This window comes from Balaenoptera borealis (genome assembly GCF_965194805.1).
Source record: "Balaenoptera borealis genome assembly, chromosome: 13".
NCBI lineage: Eukaryota > Metazoa > Chordata > Mammalia > Artiodactyla > Balaenopteridae > Balaenoptera > Balaenoptera borealis.
Genome location: NC_138870.1, coordinates 55,121,271 through 55,141,814, shown reverse-complemented (window position 1 = coordinate 55,141,814; position 20,544 = coordinate 55,121,271). Strand labels below are relative to the sequence as shown.

Genomic DNA, 20,544 nt, shown 5'->3' with positions numbered 1-20,544 from the left:
TATGAGTGTAAATGGACAATAGTTCCAAAGCTTGGCAGGGATTTGCCAAGGACTATTTTTTTTTTTTTTACATTTAGAGGCTGTTAGATGAATGGCTTCCTCTGGTTGACTGGGGTAAGGAAGGGAGAAAGGAGAAGAGGGGAGAACAAGGGGATATGGGAGCGGGGGCACTGCCCTAGGTATTTTGACACCGAATTCTCCCTACGTGGACATAGCGCTACTGTTCATTTCTGGTGTTTCTCTGAATAAAAGTCATGAATGTGGTGAATATCATGACATGAATGTAATTCTGCAGCCTCACAATTGGCAAGAAAACTAACCCATAATATGTTCATTCAACTTTCTCTCTGAAAGCTGTACTGAATTCTTAAAAACGACAGCGGCCAAGAGTAGCTGTTTTTTTTGTAAGCAAGAAGCACGTAACTCTGACTGCTTCTTCAAAAGCTGTGGAGAAATAAGCCCAATAAATCAGGAGGATAACATTTGCTGCAACCATTTGACCCCAGACACGGTGTTACTTCCAACCCTTCTTTTTTGAGCTTTCCTCAGCCTCCGCAGCCACCCATCACCAAAAACCACCACTTTCACATCCCAGGGAGGGATGCAGGGAAAAAAAAAAAAGAGGAATAAGCCCAATAAAACTATGACTGCTGGAACAGCATTGCTAAAGTAAGTTATGCTAGTAGGCTATTCTCAAACTGTTTCTCTCTCTCCCCTCTTTTCCTCAAGAGGACATAACACTTCTCAATGTCCCTGAATCCCTAAGCCTGTCTTTCAGCCACCACTGCCAGGTGGTTTGCTCTTCTGAGTTCCTGTTACAGCAGGTCCCAGGTGGCGGGTTCAGTGGTGATGACAATGGGGCAGAGGAGGCCAGCTCACCTCATCAGTACCTGAGTTTAGTACACCCACTGGTTGAATCACCCAAGTTGAAAGATACTGATTTAAAATTCCCTAATAATATAATGCATATCATTCCAAATTTCTAAGAGGGCCTGTCCTCCCTTTCAGGGTTCAAAGGTTCAAGGGAGGTTTGTATATGATAAGAGAGTGTTAAGTTTTCCTCTTAGAAATGTTTAGGAAGCTAGATAGATTTTCTTTTTTTTTCAGGCTTAGACTGCGTATCAGGAATATGCATACATTCAGGATGAAAAGGGAAGGAGTTTCCCCTCAGGATAGGGTCATGGCTCAAAATCCCAGTGGTCACCTGGAATCAGACCAAACACACACCTTGGGAACTAGGGACATTAATCTGTCTGGCTTGCGGGTGTGAGATGATTCTTTGGAGGCCAAGGGACAATGAGGTAACCAGGAACGAGGAGGAATCAAGGGGGATGTGTGACCAGAGGGAGAATCGATAGAATGAGTAAGAATTATGGGTTTCTGCCTACTGAGAATAAACAAGGGGTTTCTGGTAGATGGATTTAGGCACAGAAGAACCTGAAAGATCAGGTGACATATAGTGCTAGATAGGGAAGTCTGTACTAACCTTTGGTCTAATGTAAGGATTTATTTTGTTAGGTTCTAGGTCTGATACTGGGGAGTTGGTGGAATTCTCCATAAGACATTCCAACGTGGGCCGCATCTGTCTAGGGGGATTTGCTGTCAGAACCAGCAAGCATCCCCCCCAAATAATTATAACCCAGGGTGGTCTCTGGGCACCCATCCCCTTCTCCCTCCAGAGAGCTGGGGGCTTCTGATAGCTGGCAGGCCTCCCAGCTAAGAGTCACGTGTCCCTGCCACCCTGGCAAATTTACAAGTGAGCTGCGGCAAATTTACAAATTTACAAGAGTGCTGCAGAGCCGGGAAAACACTGGCCTAGTGGGATGGCTGAAAGTTTTCCCGTTTCTTCACGGGAGAGAGCATGTCGTTTTTCTTTAAGAGCATTCACTTATTTTTCAGTTCTGCTCAGCCACTCAAAACAGAGAGCCCCTCTCTTCCCCACCCTGATTAAAACTGGCCAGTTATAGCAAAAACTCATTTTTCAAAATAAAATTATGGTACACATTCAAAAAAATGAGCTTCTTCGACAGTTGTTTCTCATTAAAATTCTTACCTTAAGGATTCAAAACATGATTTCACAGCCCAGCCTCTCCCCACCAAAGGATTGCAGAGTCTCAAAATCCACTAAAGGCTCGGATGCCTGACATCATTTTACATAAAGACAAATACCCTGTGTTTTCCACAAGCAGTGAAAGTGAGAAGTATGCCTGTGGTGAGAAGGTGGAGGTTAGGCTGTTCAATAAAGAAAAGGCTCTACGTGCAGAGTAGGAGAGAAGAGGGGCCATTGCTCCAGTTTGTCTCTGGGAATCTTGCTATAAGGCAGATTCAAGCAGTTACGAAAAGCATGAAGAATTCAGAAGTAAACAAAACTTTTCATATCTAAATCACAGGGACTGCAACACTGCCCCCCACCCCCCAAAAGGCAGTTTCGATGTCAAGGAGCATCATGTTTTGCAGCAAAACAGAAGTTCCATGCCTACCAGCTTTTAAAGGGAAGCACAATATTGACGTCTCAGATGTTAGTTAGATGGACTGCTGAAGGTTGTTCTATTTCTCAGTAACTATGCCCCGATGTGTCCCTCCCACCCATGTTGGGTTCTATGGCACTGATGACTGAAAGAGTGATACCAGAATTCCTGGGACAGCACTGCTGAGAGAGGCTTCTGTATGAACACTATAGAGAATGTAAGATTGCCAGGTTTCCTAAGTGCTAAGAGAAAGTAGGGGAAGGAAGAGATTTGGGAAATGGTACAGTGCCAAGACCAACCTTGCTCTTTTCAGTGGTGCTCTCCAGAGGATATGATCTCAAAGGCATCATATAGGCTTTGGGGACCAACCAATCCCAGAGGATGCCTTAGGATTAGAGGAGAACAGTTCTCAAAGCCATGTTTGCCAAGGCATCAACAAACTTAAGTCCTGTGACTTAAGGTTTCAGAAAATTTCAGTCTACAATCCAAGAGGAGAATATGTTCAACTCTTTTTTTAAAAATTGAAGTATAGTTGATTCACAGTGTTTCAGGTGTATAGCAAAGTGATTCAGTTATACACATATATATATATATTCTTTCTCAGATTCTTTTCCATTATAGGTTATTACAAGATATTGAATATAGCTCCCTGTGCTATGCCTGTGCTATAGTAGTGTGTATCTGTTAATCCCCAATTCCTATTTTTCCCTCCCCCTCATTTCCCCTTTGGTAACCATAAGTTAGTTTTCTATGTCTGTGAGTCTATTTCTGTTTTGTAAATAAGTTCATTTGTATCATTTTTTTTGGATTCCATATGTAAGTGATATCATATATTTGTCTTTCTCTGTTCAGCTCTTGATAATGTGGAATTTTCTGGTAGTGCTTTTCACCAGAATCTTCTTAGTTTTTTTTTTACTTTTTTCTAGTTCATGTGGATGCTTTTTGGTCAGAATCATTCAGTCTATGCAGCTTCAGGGCTAACAAAAGCTCATGAAAGTAGCCCCCACCAAGGTCATTGCATCTATTGCAAGACCATGCTTGTCGGTCGCTTTCTCTCTCCTGTTTCTGATAAAAATTTCACATTGCCACATGGTTCTGGTGGAAGAGGCCTGAGAGGCAATGGTAATAGGTTTCCCTTAGACTGGACTAGTTTTTTTATTTGCACAGTGCACCTTGTCTATCTTCAGAGTCTTGTGGAAATTAACGATTTGATTTTGGTTTTGACTAGTATATTTACTCCTTTTGTCTCCAAACATTTCCACGAATGAGCTGAATTTATGATTCAGTATGAAACTGACCACTTGCTTACCTGGGTCTTAGACATAAGATCAGTTCTCAAAGCCTTGGAATGACTTAAATGCCCATTCAGCTAATAGGATGAGAGTTAAACCTTTAGACCCATGATTTTATATTCTCTCCAGACTCCATGGAGTCCCAGAACCTCACATTTTAATTTACCTTTCATCTTAAGTCAATTGTGGCACTTCCAGAAACTACCACAAGTTCTGATATCTCCCAACTGGTAATTCCTATACAGAATGAAATATGTTAGGGCTTCCCTGGTGGCACAGTGGTTAAGAATCCGCCTGCCAATGCAGGGGACATGGGTTTGAGCCCTGGTCCGGGAAGATTCCACATGCCGCAGAGCAATGAAGCCCATGTGCCACAACTACTGAGCCTGCGCTCTAGAGCCCGCGAGCCACAACTACTGAGCCCGTGTGACACAACTGCTGAAGCCCACGTGCCTAGAGCCCATGCTCTGCAAGAAGAGAAGCCACCACAATGAGAAGCCTGCACACCACAACGAAGAGTAGTTACTCGCCGCAACTAGAGAAAGCCCACGCGAAGCAACGAAGACCCGATGCAGCCAAAAATAAATTAAATTTATTTTTTAAAAAAAAGAAATACGTTAGAAAAATAGGTAAAATTTCTTATAACTAGACGGATATCAGTTGGCTGGACGTATGGCAGCTCAAAAGTACAAACTAATCCTTCTATAATGTGGTGGTAACCTGAGAAGTAAGCCCTCTCTCCTGGTTCAAATTTTCATTTGGATGGTGGACTCACTTTAAAGTTTTTATTTGTGAAGGCCTTAAGACTTTACTTCCTTACTTGGAGGTGACTTGGCAGGCGATAAATCTAGGTTTATATAGGTTTTCTTCAAGTGATGTTTAAAAATTATATGACCTGACTCAAGTCAAGTTTAAGGTCTCCTGTCTTTAAAGTTTTTCTCTCCTGAGATCAATGTCTTCAGCCTCTCCACCACTGAGATGCCATTGCTTTGTGTTGCCTTATTTGCACACCCGAAGGCAACTGGTGACTTAACAGGTGACAAGATCATCTCAGATGCAGCTTCCGTTTTTGTGGTTGACTTTTTATAGTTCTTATATCCCAGCTGACTTAAATGTATTTTTGCTTCAGTTAATACCACCAATTCCTCTAGCGAATATATATTGGGAACCCAATTTAATAAGAACAGCAAACATTACTGAGCATTTACTATATTCCAGGCACTGCTGTAAGAGCTTTACACATATTTTTTTGCGTTCAATCCTTTTGACATCCCTGTGATATAGTTTTATTATTCATTTATAAGTGAATACATGAAAAAACCCAAGAGGTTAAGTAACTTGCCTCTGCAGGTTGTTAATAAGTGTCAGAGAGAGGATGTGAATCCAAGCAGTCTGACTTCAGAGCCTCGACATTTAATCCCTACCCTATACTACTTGCAGCCCCATACAGACAATCAATAAAGGTATGAAAGAAAATAAAGCATGATCATTCCTGTACTTTTCACTCCCTCCTCCCTGCCCACTACCATCTAGGTCAGATTCCTGAGGGCAGTGCACCCACTCCTACATCTGTGCTCAAACACTGGTCCTGTATGCTGAGTGCCATCTGTAACCAAATCTGACTGCATTCTTCAAGCAGTTTTATCTCTCCTCCCACCCGCCCCTCCCTGCCTTCCAAAGCCACGCTAGCTCACTTCTGTCTCTTCTTTCTTTGACCTTATTACAGCTAATCAGACACTACCAGCAACATTGTTAGCTCCTTGAGGGTAGGGTTTCATGCATGTTACTTCCTTTATATTCTCTAGATTAGGTAGAGCAGCCAAGCTGCTTCTACAAGGCACCTTCAAATCCACCTCCAGCACCTAGCAGTTTCTTCTGTTTGGCTGCCCTACTGTTATTCTTTTCTTCCTCTTCCTCATTGGTCTCCTCCTCCCCCCTCAATATTACAAAAGTAATATCCATATACTCATTGTATCTCTTCATTGTTTCTGATGAGGGGTCAGCCTTCATCTGCCTCATCGTTCCTCTGAATATGATTTGTTTTCTTTATTTCTCTGGCTGTTTTTTGCTTTGTTTTGGGTTTTCAGCAGTTTGACTATGATGTGCTGAAATGTGGTTTTCCTTGTACTTATTTGGGGTTTGCAGAGCTTCTTGGATTTGGAGGTCAATTTTTTTGTTTGTTTATATGGCTTTTTAAAACCAAATTTGGGGAATTTGGGGCTATTACTTCCTCAAATATTTTTTCTACTACATTTTTCTTTATTGGAGTATACTTGCTTTACAATGTTGTGTTAGTTTCTGCTGTACAGTGAAGTAAATCAGCTCTATGTATACATATATCTCCTCTTCCTTGGAGTTCTTTCCCACTTAGGTCACCACAGAGCACTGAGTAGAGTTCCCTGTGCTATACAGTCGGTTCTCATTAGTTATCTATTTTATACATAGTAGTGTATATATGTCAATCGCAATCTCCCAATCCATCCCATCCCCCTCCCCCCTTGGTATCCATACGTTTGTTCTCTACATCTGTGTCTCTATTTCTGCCTTGCAAATAAGTTCATCTATACCATTTTCTAGATTCCACATATATGTTAACATATGATATGTGTTTTTCTCTTTCTGACTTACTTCACTCTGTATGACAGTCTTTAGGTCCATCCACGTCTCTGCATATGGCACAATTTCGTTCCTTTTCATGGCTGAGTAATATTCCACTGTATATATTTACCACATCGTCTTTATCCATTCCTCTGCTGATGGACGTTTAGGTTGTCTCCATGTCCTGGCTATTGTAAATAGTGCTGTAATGAACATTGGGGTGCATGTATCAGTTTGAATTATGGATTTCTCTGGGTACATGCCCATGAGTGGGATTGTTGACCCCGAACAACCAAAGCAATCTTGAGAAAGAAAAAAGGAGCTGGAGGAATCAGCCTCCCTGACTTCAGACTATACTACAAAGCTACAGTAATCAAGACAGTATGGTACTGGCCCAAAAACAGAAATATAGATCAGTGGTACAGGATAGAAAGCCCAGAGATAAACCCATGCACCTATGGCCACCTAATCTACAGTAAAGGAGGCAAAAATATATAATGAAGAAAAGACATCCTCTTCAATAAGTGGTGTTGGGAAAACTGGACAGCTACATGTAAAAGAATAAAATTAGAACACTCCCTCACACCATACACAAAAATAAACTCAAAATGGATTAAAGACCTAAATGTAAGGTCAGACACTATCAAAGTCTTAGAGGAAAAGATAGGCAGAACACTCTTTGACGTGAATCGCAGCAAGATCTTTTTTGACCCACCTCCTAGAGTAATGAAAATAAAAACAAAAGTAAACAAATGGGACCTAATGAAACTTAAAAGCTTTTGCACAGCAAAGGAACCCATACACAAGATGAAAAGACAACCCTCAGAATGGGAGGAAATATTTGCAAATGAAGCAACTGACAAGGGATTAATCTCCAAAATATACAAACAGCTCATGCAGCTCAATATAAAAAAAACAAACAACCCAATCAAAAAATGGGTGGAAGACCTAAATAGATATTTCTCCAAAGAAGACATAAAGATGGCCAACGAACGCATGAAAGGATGCTCAACATCACTAATTATTAGAGAAGTGCAAATCAAAACTGCAATAAGGTATCACCTCACACCGGTCAGAATGGCCATCATTACAAAATCTACAAACAATAAATGCTGGAGAGGCTGTGGAGAAAAGGAGACCCTCTTACACTGTTGGTGGGAATGTAAATTGATACAGCCACTGTGGAGAACAGTATGGAGGTTCCTTAAAAAATCTGCTCCATTCTTTCTCTCCTCTTTCTGAGACTCCAACACATACATTAGGCTGCTTGAAATTTTGCTATCACTCACTTTTTAAAAACTGTTTTTCTCTTTGTTCTATGGATTAAATAATTTCTATTGATCTGTACTTAGGTTTACTGGCCTTTGTTCTGCAGACTCCAGTGTCCTGTTAAACCAATTCAACGAGTTTTCCATTATAGATATTATAATTTTCAGTTCTAGAATTTCTATTTATTTCTTTTTTTGTTATCAGCTCTCTCCTGATAATTCCCATCTATTCTGTCATTATGTCTATCATTTCCTAAGTTCTTAGACATATTTATTATCACTGCTTTATAAAGTCCTTGTCATCTAATTCATCATCTGTGGAATCTCAGTATCTATTTCTAGTGACTGCTTCTTTTCTTTGACTATGAGTCACATTTTCCGACTTCTTTGCACACTTTGCTCAGTAAATTTTTATTATAAGCTGGACAACTTTGATGATCAGTCATAGGGAGACTAGAATAGTCTTCCTTTAAAAGATGTCTATATACTTTTTTTTTTAAAGCACTTCTTTATTATTTATTTTTTTTGGCTGCATTGGGTCTTTGTTGCTGCACACAGGCTTTCTCTAGTTGTGGTGAGTGGGGGCTGCTCTTCATTGCAGTGCACAGGCTTCTCATTGCGGTGGCTTCTCTTGTTGCGGAGCACAGCCTCTAGGTGCGAGGGCTTCAGTAGTTGTGGCTTGCGGGCTCTAGAGAGCAGGCTCAGTAGTTGTGGTGCACGGGCTCAGTTGCTCTGCAGCATGTGGGATCTCCCCCAACCAGGGATCGAACCCATGTGCCCTGCATTGGCAGGTGGATTTGTATTCACTGCACCACCAGGGAAGTCCCTATATATTTATTTAAAAATGCATTTGAAAGTACAGGGGAAAAGAAGTTATCAATTTGTTCATAGGCCATTGTAAACATTTTAAAAATAACTATTCATCTAGCAGACAGTGTCTTCCATCATTCTACCATAAGTCACTCTCAAGAGCTGGTTTCTTTATGTTGCTGGAAACATACTCAAATGAAACTGACTCCAAGTTGCTTGTTAAAAAGATAAATGAACAAATGAATTGTAGTTGTAAATTCCAGGGAAAGACTTGAAGAAAGGTTAGAATTTGGAAAAGGTTATGCTAGGCACATGGGGCATAAATGCATATACTCAACAATAAGTTCCATATCTTCTTGACACTATCAAGAAATAGTGTTCTTATTTCATCCCTTTCCACTACCCTGTTGACAGCATTCAGAAAAGATGTAATATGTTCATAGGTCTCCCTTTCATGGGTTTCTTGCCACTTAGTCTTCTAAACTGCCGTCAACTATTGCCTTATTCCAGGATCTGACCCAAATCTTTTGCTTTCAGGGATTGGGGGCACAGCACTTGAAATAAAGATAGAAAGGTGATTTACTATGACAGCTACCCTTCAGCTTAATTCCTTTCTTCTTCCTGCCCTGCTTTAGCACTGCTGTCACCCTCCTGGACTTGAGTGGACTGTTTGATATCTTAAAAAGGTAAATTTCTGAATTTCTAGTTCTGTGAGCAGTGGGTCACAGTGGGAACAGCCTAAAATGGCAGCCCTAGTTTACCGGCAACTTCTTAACTGAGTCCAATTTTTAAATTCTTCTTTTCCACTAAGCCCATTTTCAGTCCCACCACCCTACCCCATTCCTTGCTCCTGTTTTTCCTTCCTTTTAAGATCAAACAGAGCCTGCCAGTCAGAAGTCCTGAAGTCCTATACATCTTGCACCCTTCTAAGCCTTCAGGCCTCTATGCCTTCTGGGAGGTGAAATGGGAATAGCTAGAACATGAGATTAGACCAGACATATGGTTTTAATATTTAAATGCTGGGATCATGTCTTATGGAAGATGCTTAGTTAAGTATCCACTACCCCCTTTCTTCCTTGCTAACAGAACTCTATTTGCCTTGTGTTGGCAGTGTGTTCAGTCCCAGGCTTTGGCTCATAATTGTGATGGTAATGCTCACCTCCGTTGCAGCTAGTTGTGGTCATTTTCCCAATTCTGACCAATGAGATGATAGGAAATCTGTTATGGTGGGATGTTGTGGGAAAATGTTTGCTTTTCTCATAAAAGAATAGTCATGTGGGCATTGACCCTTCCTTCTTCTACCCTGCATTGAATATGAATGTGCCAGGAGAAAGAGCAGCTCTGTGACACTGAGGAAAAGTCAGGGATGAGCAGAGATGCCATAGAATCTGTCCCAGCAGGTGTCTCCCTCAAGCTTCTTATAACTTGGAAAAAAATATTTGTTTGAGTTACAGGTCATCAGGTTTTATTTGTTGTTTTATTTTTGTTTCTTTGTTTCTTGTAGCTGAAGCATTCCTAATTGATAGGTTTGGGGGATTTTTTCTTTCTTATACTAATAGGAAAAAAACAAATGCATAGCAGAAAAGAAAAGATCAGTGGAAGAAAATACAGATCAATGTAAGAAGTGCCTGTTTCAAAACACCTAAAGCCTGTGGTTGATAGAGGGTGCTATGATCTGAATGTTTGTGTCCCCTTAAAATTCATATCTTGAAGCCTAATGCCCAGTGTGACAGTATTGGGAGGTGGGAAATTTGAATGATGATTAGGTCATGAAGGTGGAGTCCTAATGAATTGGATTGGTGCCCTTATAAAAGAAGCTCTAGACAGCTCTCTTGCCCTTTCCACCACATGAGGACACAGCAAAAAGGTACCATCTATGAAGAAATGAGCTCTCACCAGACATTGAATCTGCCAGTGACTTGATCTTGGACTTACCAGGTTCCAGAACAGGCAGAAATAAATGTTTGTTGTTTATAAACCAGCCAGTCTATGGTGTTTTGTTATAGCAGCCCCAAAGGACTAAGACAGAGAATATTGTTTTAACGTTACGATACTGTATTTTAGATTTTTCCCCTTCAGGCTATTTTTTTTCTGGAACACTTCATTCATTCATTCATGCATTCAGCAAACATTTACTGAGCCCCAGCTATTTGGCTTTCACTAGGATAGGTACTGGGGATACAAAAATGAGATGAACAACAAAACCTCTTCTGTCCTCATGGAGCTCAGACTAGTAGGGGAGACACAAGAGTAAAGCAGCCTGACTAGTAGGGGAGGGAAAAAAAAAACATAACAAGCAGAGAGAACTGTATGTACAAATGTTCAGAGATGAACTGGCCTATCGAATATTAGTGATGAGTGAGAAGTTCAGCGTAGAACTTGCAGGACTGAGCGACTGGAAATAAAGTTGACATACTGAGCAGGGCTAGGTGTAAAACACTTGATTGCCAAACTTTATAATTTGGTGAAGCCTATAGGCAATAAACTGTAGGTAATCTAAACCTTTTTTAGATTTTGTCATATTTTAAAATTGTTGGGTTGACATGGTCAGATTTCCTTTGTAGGAAAATTGATGGGAGTTTAGAGGACTAACTAAAGTGAAAAGAAATCCATGAAAGGGAGTGCCACCATCACAGAAAGTTCTGTTCAACAATGCTGGTTAAATGTTTTAAAAGACTTGAATGAGGAATCAGGGAAATATAAATTTAAATGACAGTCCATTTCATATCTGTGAGATTAGGGAAAAAATGGAAAAAGCCTGATAATACCAAGTGTTGCTGGGGATGTGGGAAAGGGGGGCGTCTGACACGCTGTTAATAATCAAGCACACGGTTATAAGCACTTTGAAGAACAATTTGGCCCCAACTAGTAAAGATGAAGCTATGTAACCCTACAACCCAGCAATTTAATTTTTAGGGACAAAAGTAAGAGAAACATTCTCATAAGCAAACAAGGAGCCCAGCCAGTACAAGGACATTGCTACAACATTCTTTCTAACAGGAAAAAAAAAAAAAGATCCTCTAAATACCCAAATTGGAGGATGAGTAAGTAAATTCTGGACTCTTGATTTAATGGAAAACTATACAACAGTTAAAATAAAGAGCTCCATGACTCAATATGAATATATCTCAAAAGTTTATTGTTGGACTTCCCTGGTGGCGCAGTGGTTAAGAATCCACCTGCCAATGCAGGGGACATGGGTTCGAGCCCTGGTCCGGGAAGATCCCACATGTCGCGGAGCAACTAAGCTGGTGCGCCACAACTACTGAGCCTGCGCTCTAGAGCTGGCGAGCCACAACTAGTGAGCCCGTGTGCCACAACTGCTGAAGCCCGCGTGCCTAGAGCCCGCCCTCCGAAACAAGAGAAGCCACCGCAATGAGAAGACTGTGCACCTCAAGGAAGAGTAGCCCCTGCTCGCCACAACTAGAGAAAGCCCGCGCGCAGCAACGAAGACCCAACACAGCCAAAAACAAACAAACAAATAAATAAATTTATTTTAAAAAAGAACTTTAAAAATAATTTTTAAAAAAGTTTATTGTTGAATGAAAAATTTTGTCTATATTGTAAACAATATGCAAGGGGATATACTGTGTTTATTAATTCCCTGGCGTAGGGTTATTCTGCACACTGCCTCCATACTGCCACCCATTTTTCTAAAAAGCTAATCTGGTTATGTGAACCCTTGCACTTTCTTTAAATGGGATAAAAGTTCTCTCACTGAAAAAAACATACGTTGTCATTTTCCACATTTGAACAATCTCTGTCCAGTTAAGTCTTGTGTTCTCAGCTCAGCATTTATGAAGTTTGAAGGTGGGTCAGAAAAGTAATAAAGACAATGCAAAGTTGGAGAATGTTACATATTAAGGAAGGTTGGCCTTGTTAGCCTGGAAAACAATATGAACTTGAGGTGTTTAATGATGGTTTGAGGGCTTCTGTGTTTTCACTTAGATGTGCAGGATCTGTGTGGTTTAGCCTTGAAGATCTAAGTCTAACCTGTTTCTTTCAATGGATCTGAAATTATTCTGGGATTCCCTCCCCCACCCTCCTTTTCTTTCTCTCCTTCTGCTTTCTCTTCTTCTTGGAAAGCTTTATATAACAATGTTAGGAAAGCTTCAGGTGAAAAGCTGATTCCGTTGAATTCAACATGATTTGAAGGCACAGCTACTATTTATTTACCAAGCCCTGTACTAGGGCCTGGAGCCATGGAACTGAGTAACACAACCCTACCCTCAAATCTCATAGTCTAGTTGAATAAAGATCAATATAAACTAGTCATTGTACCCCTGCAAGATTAATGCCAAAATAGACTACCTCAGCGTCTTTATTCTATGCAAAATAGCCTTTATGGAGTCGAGGAGAAGAATGGCTGGAAAGGAATCTCGGTCACGGCGACCACCCAGGTGGTGCCAGAGTTGGAAGCAGCCCTCCTCCCCCAGCACCCGCCATCAATGCGGCTCAGAACGAATCAGCTTTTCAGGAACGCAGAGAGCAACGGAAAAGGCGGCCAAATCTTCCAGGCAGAAGCAATTCCGATCCGAGGATTAGAGCCTATCAGTGAGGGGTGACCGAACTGGAGGGAGGACAGAAGGAAGGAAATAGGGCTTAAGCTCCGAGGGAGACTCTCTCAGGAGACAGGGTCAGGCAGCAAGCCGCCGCCTTCGTCGGAAAGCTTCCACCCGCGGGGGAAACAGGCCCCTGCGGCGGGGCTCTCGCGGCTGGGCTGCGGCCTGGCTGGGACCCTGCGCCCGCCCGGCTCCAGCCCGCGCCCCGACCGCCCGCGATCTGAGTCGCCCGGAGGAGGAACTCCAGCGGCCAGCCCTCCTTTGAAGTCTCGGCGGCCGACGGGAAGGGAGATGGATGACATGGGGGACAGGGCCGGGGCGGAGGGGCCCTGCCCGGTTCCCACGATCGATCGGCCAGCGCGAGGGGCCAACGCAGGGTGCGGGCTGGTCCTAGCGTAGGACGTGGAGTGGGTGTGCACACGTGTGCGGGAAGGAGCTGCGCGGGGAGAGGAGCCGGTCGAGCGCACGTGAGAGAGGAGGCCTGGTGGACTCTGGCCCGGGCTCGGGGTCAGCTACCAGGAGTGTGGGCGGGACCGAAGGCTGGCGGGGAGGCGGCCGAGGAACCGCGAACACTACGCCCCTCTTGCACGGTGGCAGGCGGAATCCCTGCCCCTGCACGGGCGGCTTGGGGCACGTCGGTGGAAGGAGACTCGGCAGGAATGAGGTTCCGTTTAACCTAGGAGCGCAGGAAGAGCTATTAACTTGTCACTGGCATCTGCTCATTCTTAAAAGAAAAATCCCCGCGAGCCAAGGGACCCCCAGGAGGGAGCGCTGGGGGCGTGGCCGTCGCCCCCTCTGCTCTCAGGGGTTTTTTCCAAGGCTCGCCCGGCCCCCGCCCATCCGCCCGACCCCGCCCACTCAGACTGCGCGGCGTCGGCCAGCGAGCCAATGGGAAGCTCTCAACCTCCAGCCCTGGCTGCAAATCACCGCAGGAAGTGTTAGGCTCGCCTCAGCCCCAGACAAAATCGATTACCTTTCTCCCCTCCGTGGTTCGGCTGGGAACCCGAGAAGAACTCGGGTGGTTACCTGTCGGTCTGCCCTCGGGCCAGGAGAAAACTAGCGCTGATGGCTCCGGGGGCCCGGGAGGTCTGCTACTTACCTCTTCCTCCAGCCTTGCCGACACGGATAATAACGCGCCCAGTTTGAGGCTCGGAGAGAGGCTCATTAACGAGACACAATAAAGGCTCTCCTGGAGAGGAAGGCAGTCTTCTCCCCCTACCCCAGATTATTTCCGATGGGGGTCATCGGATAAATCCACAGGTCACATCTGTTCAAAGGGACCTATTAAAATATTTGTTGACCTAGCGTGAGAGTTACATCTGAGAGGGCGTGTGTGTGTGTAAAATTGGAGGATGCACCCCACCCACCTGCTAAAATGTACACAATGAGAGGATGTGAAGGGGTCTTAAATAACTACCAGTTCGAATCCCCCTTCTCCCCCAGTCTTTATGTTTGAATAGTCTCCGCGTGCAACGTAGAACTTTGGGTTGCAAGGTAGTTGGGAATTCCTAAGATTTAGTGGTTAAGAAAAGCTTTAAAATGGGGAAAATATTGCACTGAAAAAAACTGAGCAGCGAAACCAAACGATGGAACATGGGAGGGAGGGAGATAACAAAATAGATAATAGAAGACGCTTTAAAAAATATCATCTGTATTCTTCAAGCTCAATAGGCATTCCTAGAGACCGGCTTTCTGTGGCTGATTCAGAGCTCAAATCTTTGTCCTTAGGGAGCTGCAGGTAAGGGTGTTTTTCTTAGCACTTACATTATATATTTATGTGCTCTTTTGGTTTATTATATGTTTTCCCTGGTACAACATAAACTCCCCAAAGGCAGGCGGCAATTTTGTTTGTTCGGTCATTGCTGAATCCTCAGTGCCTCTGTGTGTGGACATAGTAGGCACTCAGTAAATGTTTTGCGAATGACAGTTCTCTTAACTTGTCTCTGACATCTGTCACCCTCCTTCATTCATCCTTTGAGCTGCCATCAGAGTGATTTGCAAATCCAAATCTTCTTCTCTCCTTGCAGGGGCACCCTCAATCCACATCATGAGGTCCAATCTCCTTAGCATGTATTGCATAACTGTTGCCCAAGGCCACCCAGCTACCAAGTGGCAGAGCTGAAATTCAAATCTGGCTCTGACTGACTTCAAGTATTTTTCTTCTTCTTTTTTCCAGAAACATGGGGACTCTTTGGGCTTCCAACACAATGGGCTGTTTCACACTTCTGTGCTTTGACATATGCTTTTCCATCTGCCAGCAGTGTTCTTCCACTTCTTCCTTATTCACCTTGTAAGCGCCCACTCATCTTTCAAGACCCAACCCAAATGTCACTACCTTTGAACCTTCACTGATCCATCAACCTGAATGAATCACTGTTAGCTGTCCAACCAAAATACTTTACACTGTTTCTGTTTTTGCATTATCGCTCAATGTTGTAATTATTTATTTACTTTTTTTTAATCCACACAGTGAGTATTCAATCAATGACTATTGAATATTTTAGATACTTCAGAGTCCAGTTTTGATTAACTATACTTGAGATGGATGAATATCACATTAAAAATTAGTTTCTTTACCAGCCTAATCTTCAGCTTAGCTGTTCCTAAGCCTCTCTAGACTCATAACTTAATTGGCTAGTTAGAGAATTTAGAAAGTGTAGCATTTAGGAATTACCTTCAGCTGCTAACGACAGAGACCAGAAATAACATTTGCCAAAACATGACAGAAATTTTTTTCTCTTGCAGAGGCAGTCCAAGGCTAGTATGGTGGCTTCACAGCCATCAATGACTCTTTTTACATTTTTGTTCAGCGGTGTGAACACACTGATTTGCTTCTGCAACTTTAGTAGAAGGATGATGACAAACTTCGCATTTGTTCAGTTGTTTTCCGAACCCTATGAATCTGTACTCTTTGATCCGAAAGTAATACCAACACTCTGGGCTCTTGCCAGAGAGAAGAATCTTAATTTTAAGTTATTTGGCTCAGCTGAGAGAAGTGATATATGGGGAAGGCTGCCCAGTGGATATGTTATTTAGTGTTTAAAATGAACCCTCAAATACTGAATTATATTAGCTTAGTCTGCAAAGACTCCCCTTCACTCAAGTCTTGATTTTTATGGAGGGTTATTACAAGAAGGTTATTACAAGCCACCACCATTCATAGTAGGTTGCTTCCATTCCCCAGATTGCTTCATGGTCCATGACGGATGCTGGAGCTGTAGCCATCACATCTTTTTTTTAAAGACAGGAAGAAGGAGAAAGGGACATTAGAATCACAGAACAGCTATATAAAATTCTGTAGATCCTTGGTGCCTCTTGGACTAGATTCTATAAGCGTCTCCTGCCACAACACAGCTGGTTAACACTGACTATAATTGGATTAAAGCATTTTGCTACCTGTAGTGGTTATTTTAAAAATTGCTGCAAATCCTTTGCTACTCTTCCCATTGGGCGGTAAAGTGCGTGTCTACTTCATGCAAATCTGGGTAACCTTGTTTTGACTAATTAAGTATGGCAGAAGTGCTGCTCTGTGACTTTCAAAACCAGATCATAAGAGGCCATGGAGCGTCCCTCTGGCTCTCCCGAGAGGTTTGCTCTAGGTTAAGCCAGTTGCTATAGAAGAAGTCTGAATATCCTGAGACTGCTATGCTGGAGAGGCCACATGTAGTCACTCCATTGGTAGCCCCAGCTGAGCTCTCAACCGAGAGCCAACATCATTGGCCTACCTGTGTTGGATGTCCCAACTGACATGTCAGTGTGACCACAGGAGAAACCCCAGGGCAGAACCGCCCAGCTGAGCCATGCCCAAATTCCTGACCAACAAAATTGTGAGCAAAATAAAATGGCAGTTCTAAGCTGTTGGGTTTGGGGGTTATTTGTTCACAATAACAGATATCTGAAACACGACCAGACTGTTCTGATTGATGTGTGCCAGTCTTTACCAAAGTATTTCAAACAACCCCTCTGGTAGGATCCTGTTTACACTCCTAATGATCTATCAGCAGCTCTCTGTATCTCACCGATTATAAATCCAACCATATTTTTGCATAGTTTCTCCAAAACTTTTTCCAGTTTTCTGTATTTCTGAGGCTCTCAGCCTGACAGTTTACCTAAGGAGCAAGTAGGTTACAGATGCAACTGCCCTTCCTTAATGTTCAATGATATATTGCCTATCTCCTTCGGGAGAAAGTTGCCTAGAACAATGTAAGATGGTTTACAGGTTTCACCGACTCTTCATTTTGTGGGTAAGAACTGCTTATGAGTCACATGGCATGATTTCAACATAGATTATTAGTTAGTCATGACCTTTTTTAAAAAGTTCTCCTTTAAGTCACTATGCTACATAAGTCAGTCACAAAAGTACAAATACTGTATGATTCCATTTATATGAGGAGGTAGAATAGTCAAATTCATAGAGACAGAAAGTAAAATGGTGGTTACCAGGGCCTGGGGAAGAGAGAAATGGGAAGTTAGTATTTAATGAAACAGAATTTCAGGTGGAGAAGATGGAAAACTTCTGGCAATTGATGGTGGTGATGGTTGCACAACACTAAACTGTACACTGAAAAATGGTTAAATGATAAATTTTATATTATATACATTTTGCCACAATAAAAAAAATTCAAAAAAAATTCTCCATTCCAACACCCCCTATAAAAATCAAGACAAGCAGGAACAGTCTCCTGACAGATCAGATAACAATCCTTTGAGGGGTATAAAACAGGATGATCTCCCTTGTCCTTTTAAAAGACTCCCTGCCATGGTAAATAGGAAGAGAAACCTTTTCCTCTGGTCTGATGACATTGTTTTATTATCAAGAACCAAAAGTGGCCTCAAAAAAAAAAAAAAAAAAAAAGTGGTTGCCGTATCTAACACCTGTCAAAAATAACAGCCTAACCAACTATAATAAAATTAAAGTCCTGGTTTGTGGGAGCTATTCTCAACTCATTCAATTTCATTTTGCAATGAACTTATTCTGGAGTCTCATCAGAAAGCCTCATCATTCAGTCAGAGGTACTGTGGGAGTCCTACTGATGTTTTCCTCCAGCCACTGTGGGTGATTAGGAAACACCAGCTTTGAAATTTTTTCCATGCCAAAACAGTATGGAGCTCCAGGGACGCAATTAAACATTTGTTCAAGTGCTGGAGCACGTTCAAAGCAACTTCCTAAGGAAAATTTTGGCTCACCCTTGAGGTGCCCCTGCAGCCTACCTCTGAGGAAACCTGGGGTGGTCTTCAGCGGTGTGAACACACTGATTTGCTTCTGCAACTTTAGTAGAAGGATGATGACAAACTTCGCATTTGTTCAGTTGTTTTCCAAACCCTAGGAATCTGTACTCTATGAGCCCAAAGTAATACCAACACTCTGGGCTCTTGCCAGAGAGAAGAATCTTAAGTTATTTGGCTCAGCTGAGAGAAGTGATATATGGGGAAGGCTGCCCAGTGGATATGTTATTTAGTGTTTAAAGTGAACCCCCAGGGCTTCGCTGGTGGCGCAGTGGTTAAGAATCCGCCTGCCAATGCAGAGGACACGGGTTCGAGTCCTGGTCCAGGAAGATCCTACATGCTGCGGAGCAACTAAGCCCATGCACCACAACTACTGAGCCTGTGCTCTAGAGCCCCTGTGCCACAACTACTGAGCCCGCATGCCACAACTACTGAAGCCCACATGCCTAGAGCCCGTGCTTCGCAACAACAGAAGCCACCGAAATGAGAAGCCTGCGCACTGCAACGAAGAGTAGCCCCTGCTCTCCGCAGCTAGAGAAAAGCCCACGCAGCAACGAAGACCCAACGCAGCCAAAAATAAATAAATAAATTTAAAAAATAAAGTGAACCCCCAAATTCTGATTTATATTAGCTTAGTCTGCAAAGACTCCCCTTCACTCAAGTCTTGATTTTTATGGAAGGCTATTACAAGAAAGAGGGCTGTGATATCCTCTTTTCTTTTCTATAAAAGTACTGTTAGGACACTTCCTGTTACGTCCCTTGGTGCCCTTTATGATACTCCGCATAGGAAATTTCTTTTAAAATTAGTTTCATTTGAAAATAGGCATTCTTTGCATTTTTCAACAGCAAGATCGTTATCAGGGTTTTTCTCTCTTTACCTTGGCTGCTGAGAAGCTCAGAACCAAATCTGAAGCTTGATTTTAGTAATCATGTTCACTCTTAGGGTTGCCTTATTTCAAGTTTCCATTTTTTTCCCTGGTTTTCTATTTTGATTTTACCGATTTATTTGAAATGGGGGTGTTTTCAGTCGTAGACCACCCAGATTCTTTTTGGAAAGAAATAATAAGTAAAACGTAATTAGCTCATAACTCTTAACTCCCTTTGATTGTGTCACCTCAGCTCAGCCTCAATTTACAGGAATTAACCCTCAAAACGAGTGCTTAAGAAACTTAAGGGAAGAAGGTGACGACTTAAGGCTGGTAGGAGGAAACATACCGAAGGTTCTAGAAGAGGCAATCCTGTATGCTAAATCCACATCAGAGACTTTCTTAGAGGGAAATGACCTTTAGTGAATTCCTTCACTTACTTGGAGCCCAAGACGGAACTGAAGTTTGGCCAGATTCAGTTTAATAAAGGACTATTTCTCAGCTGGGAGTAATCCTGCCTCCACTGAATTCCCTAGTACTTTATTTGGAGCCTATCTTGAGGTATTTACACTTTCTACCCCTTGTTACTGTCTAAACTTTCTTCCTATCACTAGACTGGATGATCCATGTGGGTAGGAGCCCTGCATTTATTTATATTTTATCCCTTCCCCAATTCTTTCTGAACCCTCCTACCAGAAGAGGTTTGTCCAAATATTCCTTGAATGAAAAATCACTCACTCACTCAAGAAATGATGTTCTTTGAAAAGTTGCTCTGCGTGTGTTATTCACTCTTGGGAATCTGCTGCACAGGTTTGTCCCTTTCTCTGTAGTGTCAAACACTGGCTCTTTGCCCAGACAGGATACCAAGATCTAAGAAGCATGTGACATTCCTGGCATTGCTTTGCTCTCCAATGATGGTCAGCCATAAGGTTTCTGATAAGTAACTGGATGTCTCAGTCGGTCCTTTCTATTCCTTCCCCAAATTATCCTGATCATTAATTACACTTTCCAAAATTACTAGGCTTATTTGTCTCGAATGATGGCAATTAGACTTTGGAATACATTCCTAGAAGAGGATGCGGTTGAAAAACGAATTTGTATGAGTATGCCATTTGTGATTTTCTTACCAGGGATGAATTTTTAAAAAATACTAAATAGAAATCTGCTCTAAAGAGATGTTAGCCAACTTCTAATCCGAAGTGCAAAAAAAAAAAAAAAAAAATCTAGTGGCTGAATTCTTGCCAGGGAAGGAGCGCAGCGGGAGGAATTAATAAAGGAGAGTCTGACAAGTCAACCTGTAAGAAAGCACATAGGCATAATGTTATGTTTGTGGGCGGAGGCTGCCGTTCATTACTATTCCTTAGGTGTCCTGAATGACCCACGGCTCGGCTTTTGTACTTAGAATAGCTTTTGGGGGACGTCCTCCCCCTCCCGCAGAGGCGCAGTTAGCAGCA

At 42.5% G+C, this 20,544-nt stretch overlaps 1 long non-coding RNA gene across 3 annotated transcripts in view; it reads left to right on the top strand.

Annotated features, from left to right (window-relative positions):
• The window catches only part of LOC309609597, a 198,988-nt gene that overhangs the window by 62,099 nt on the left and 116,345 nt on the right, over window positions 1–20,544 (top strand). Inside the window, exon 3 of one of the 3 annotated variants that reach the window (XR_014233501.1) lies at window positions 9,072–9,122. The exons of the other annotated variants lie outside the window; for them this stretch is intronic. This is a non-coding gene — a long non-coding RNA (uncharacterized lncRNA). The remainder of the gene's footprint in view (window positions 1–9,071; window positions 9,123–20,544) is intronic. 3 annotated transcript variants of the gene reach the window in all.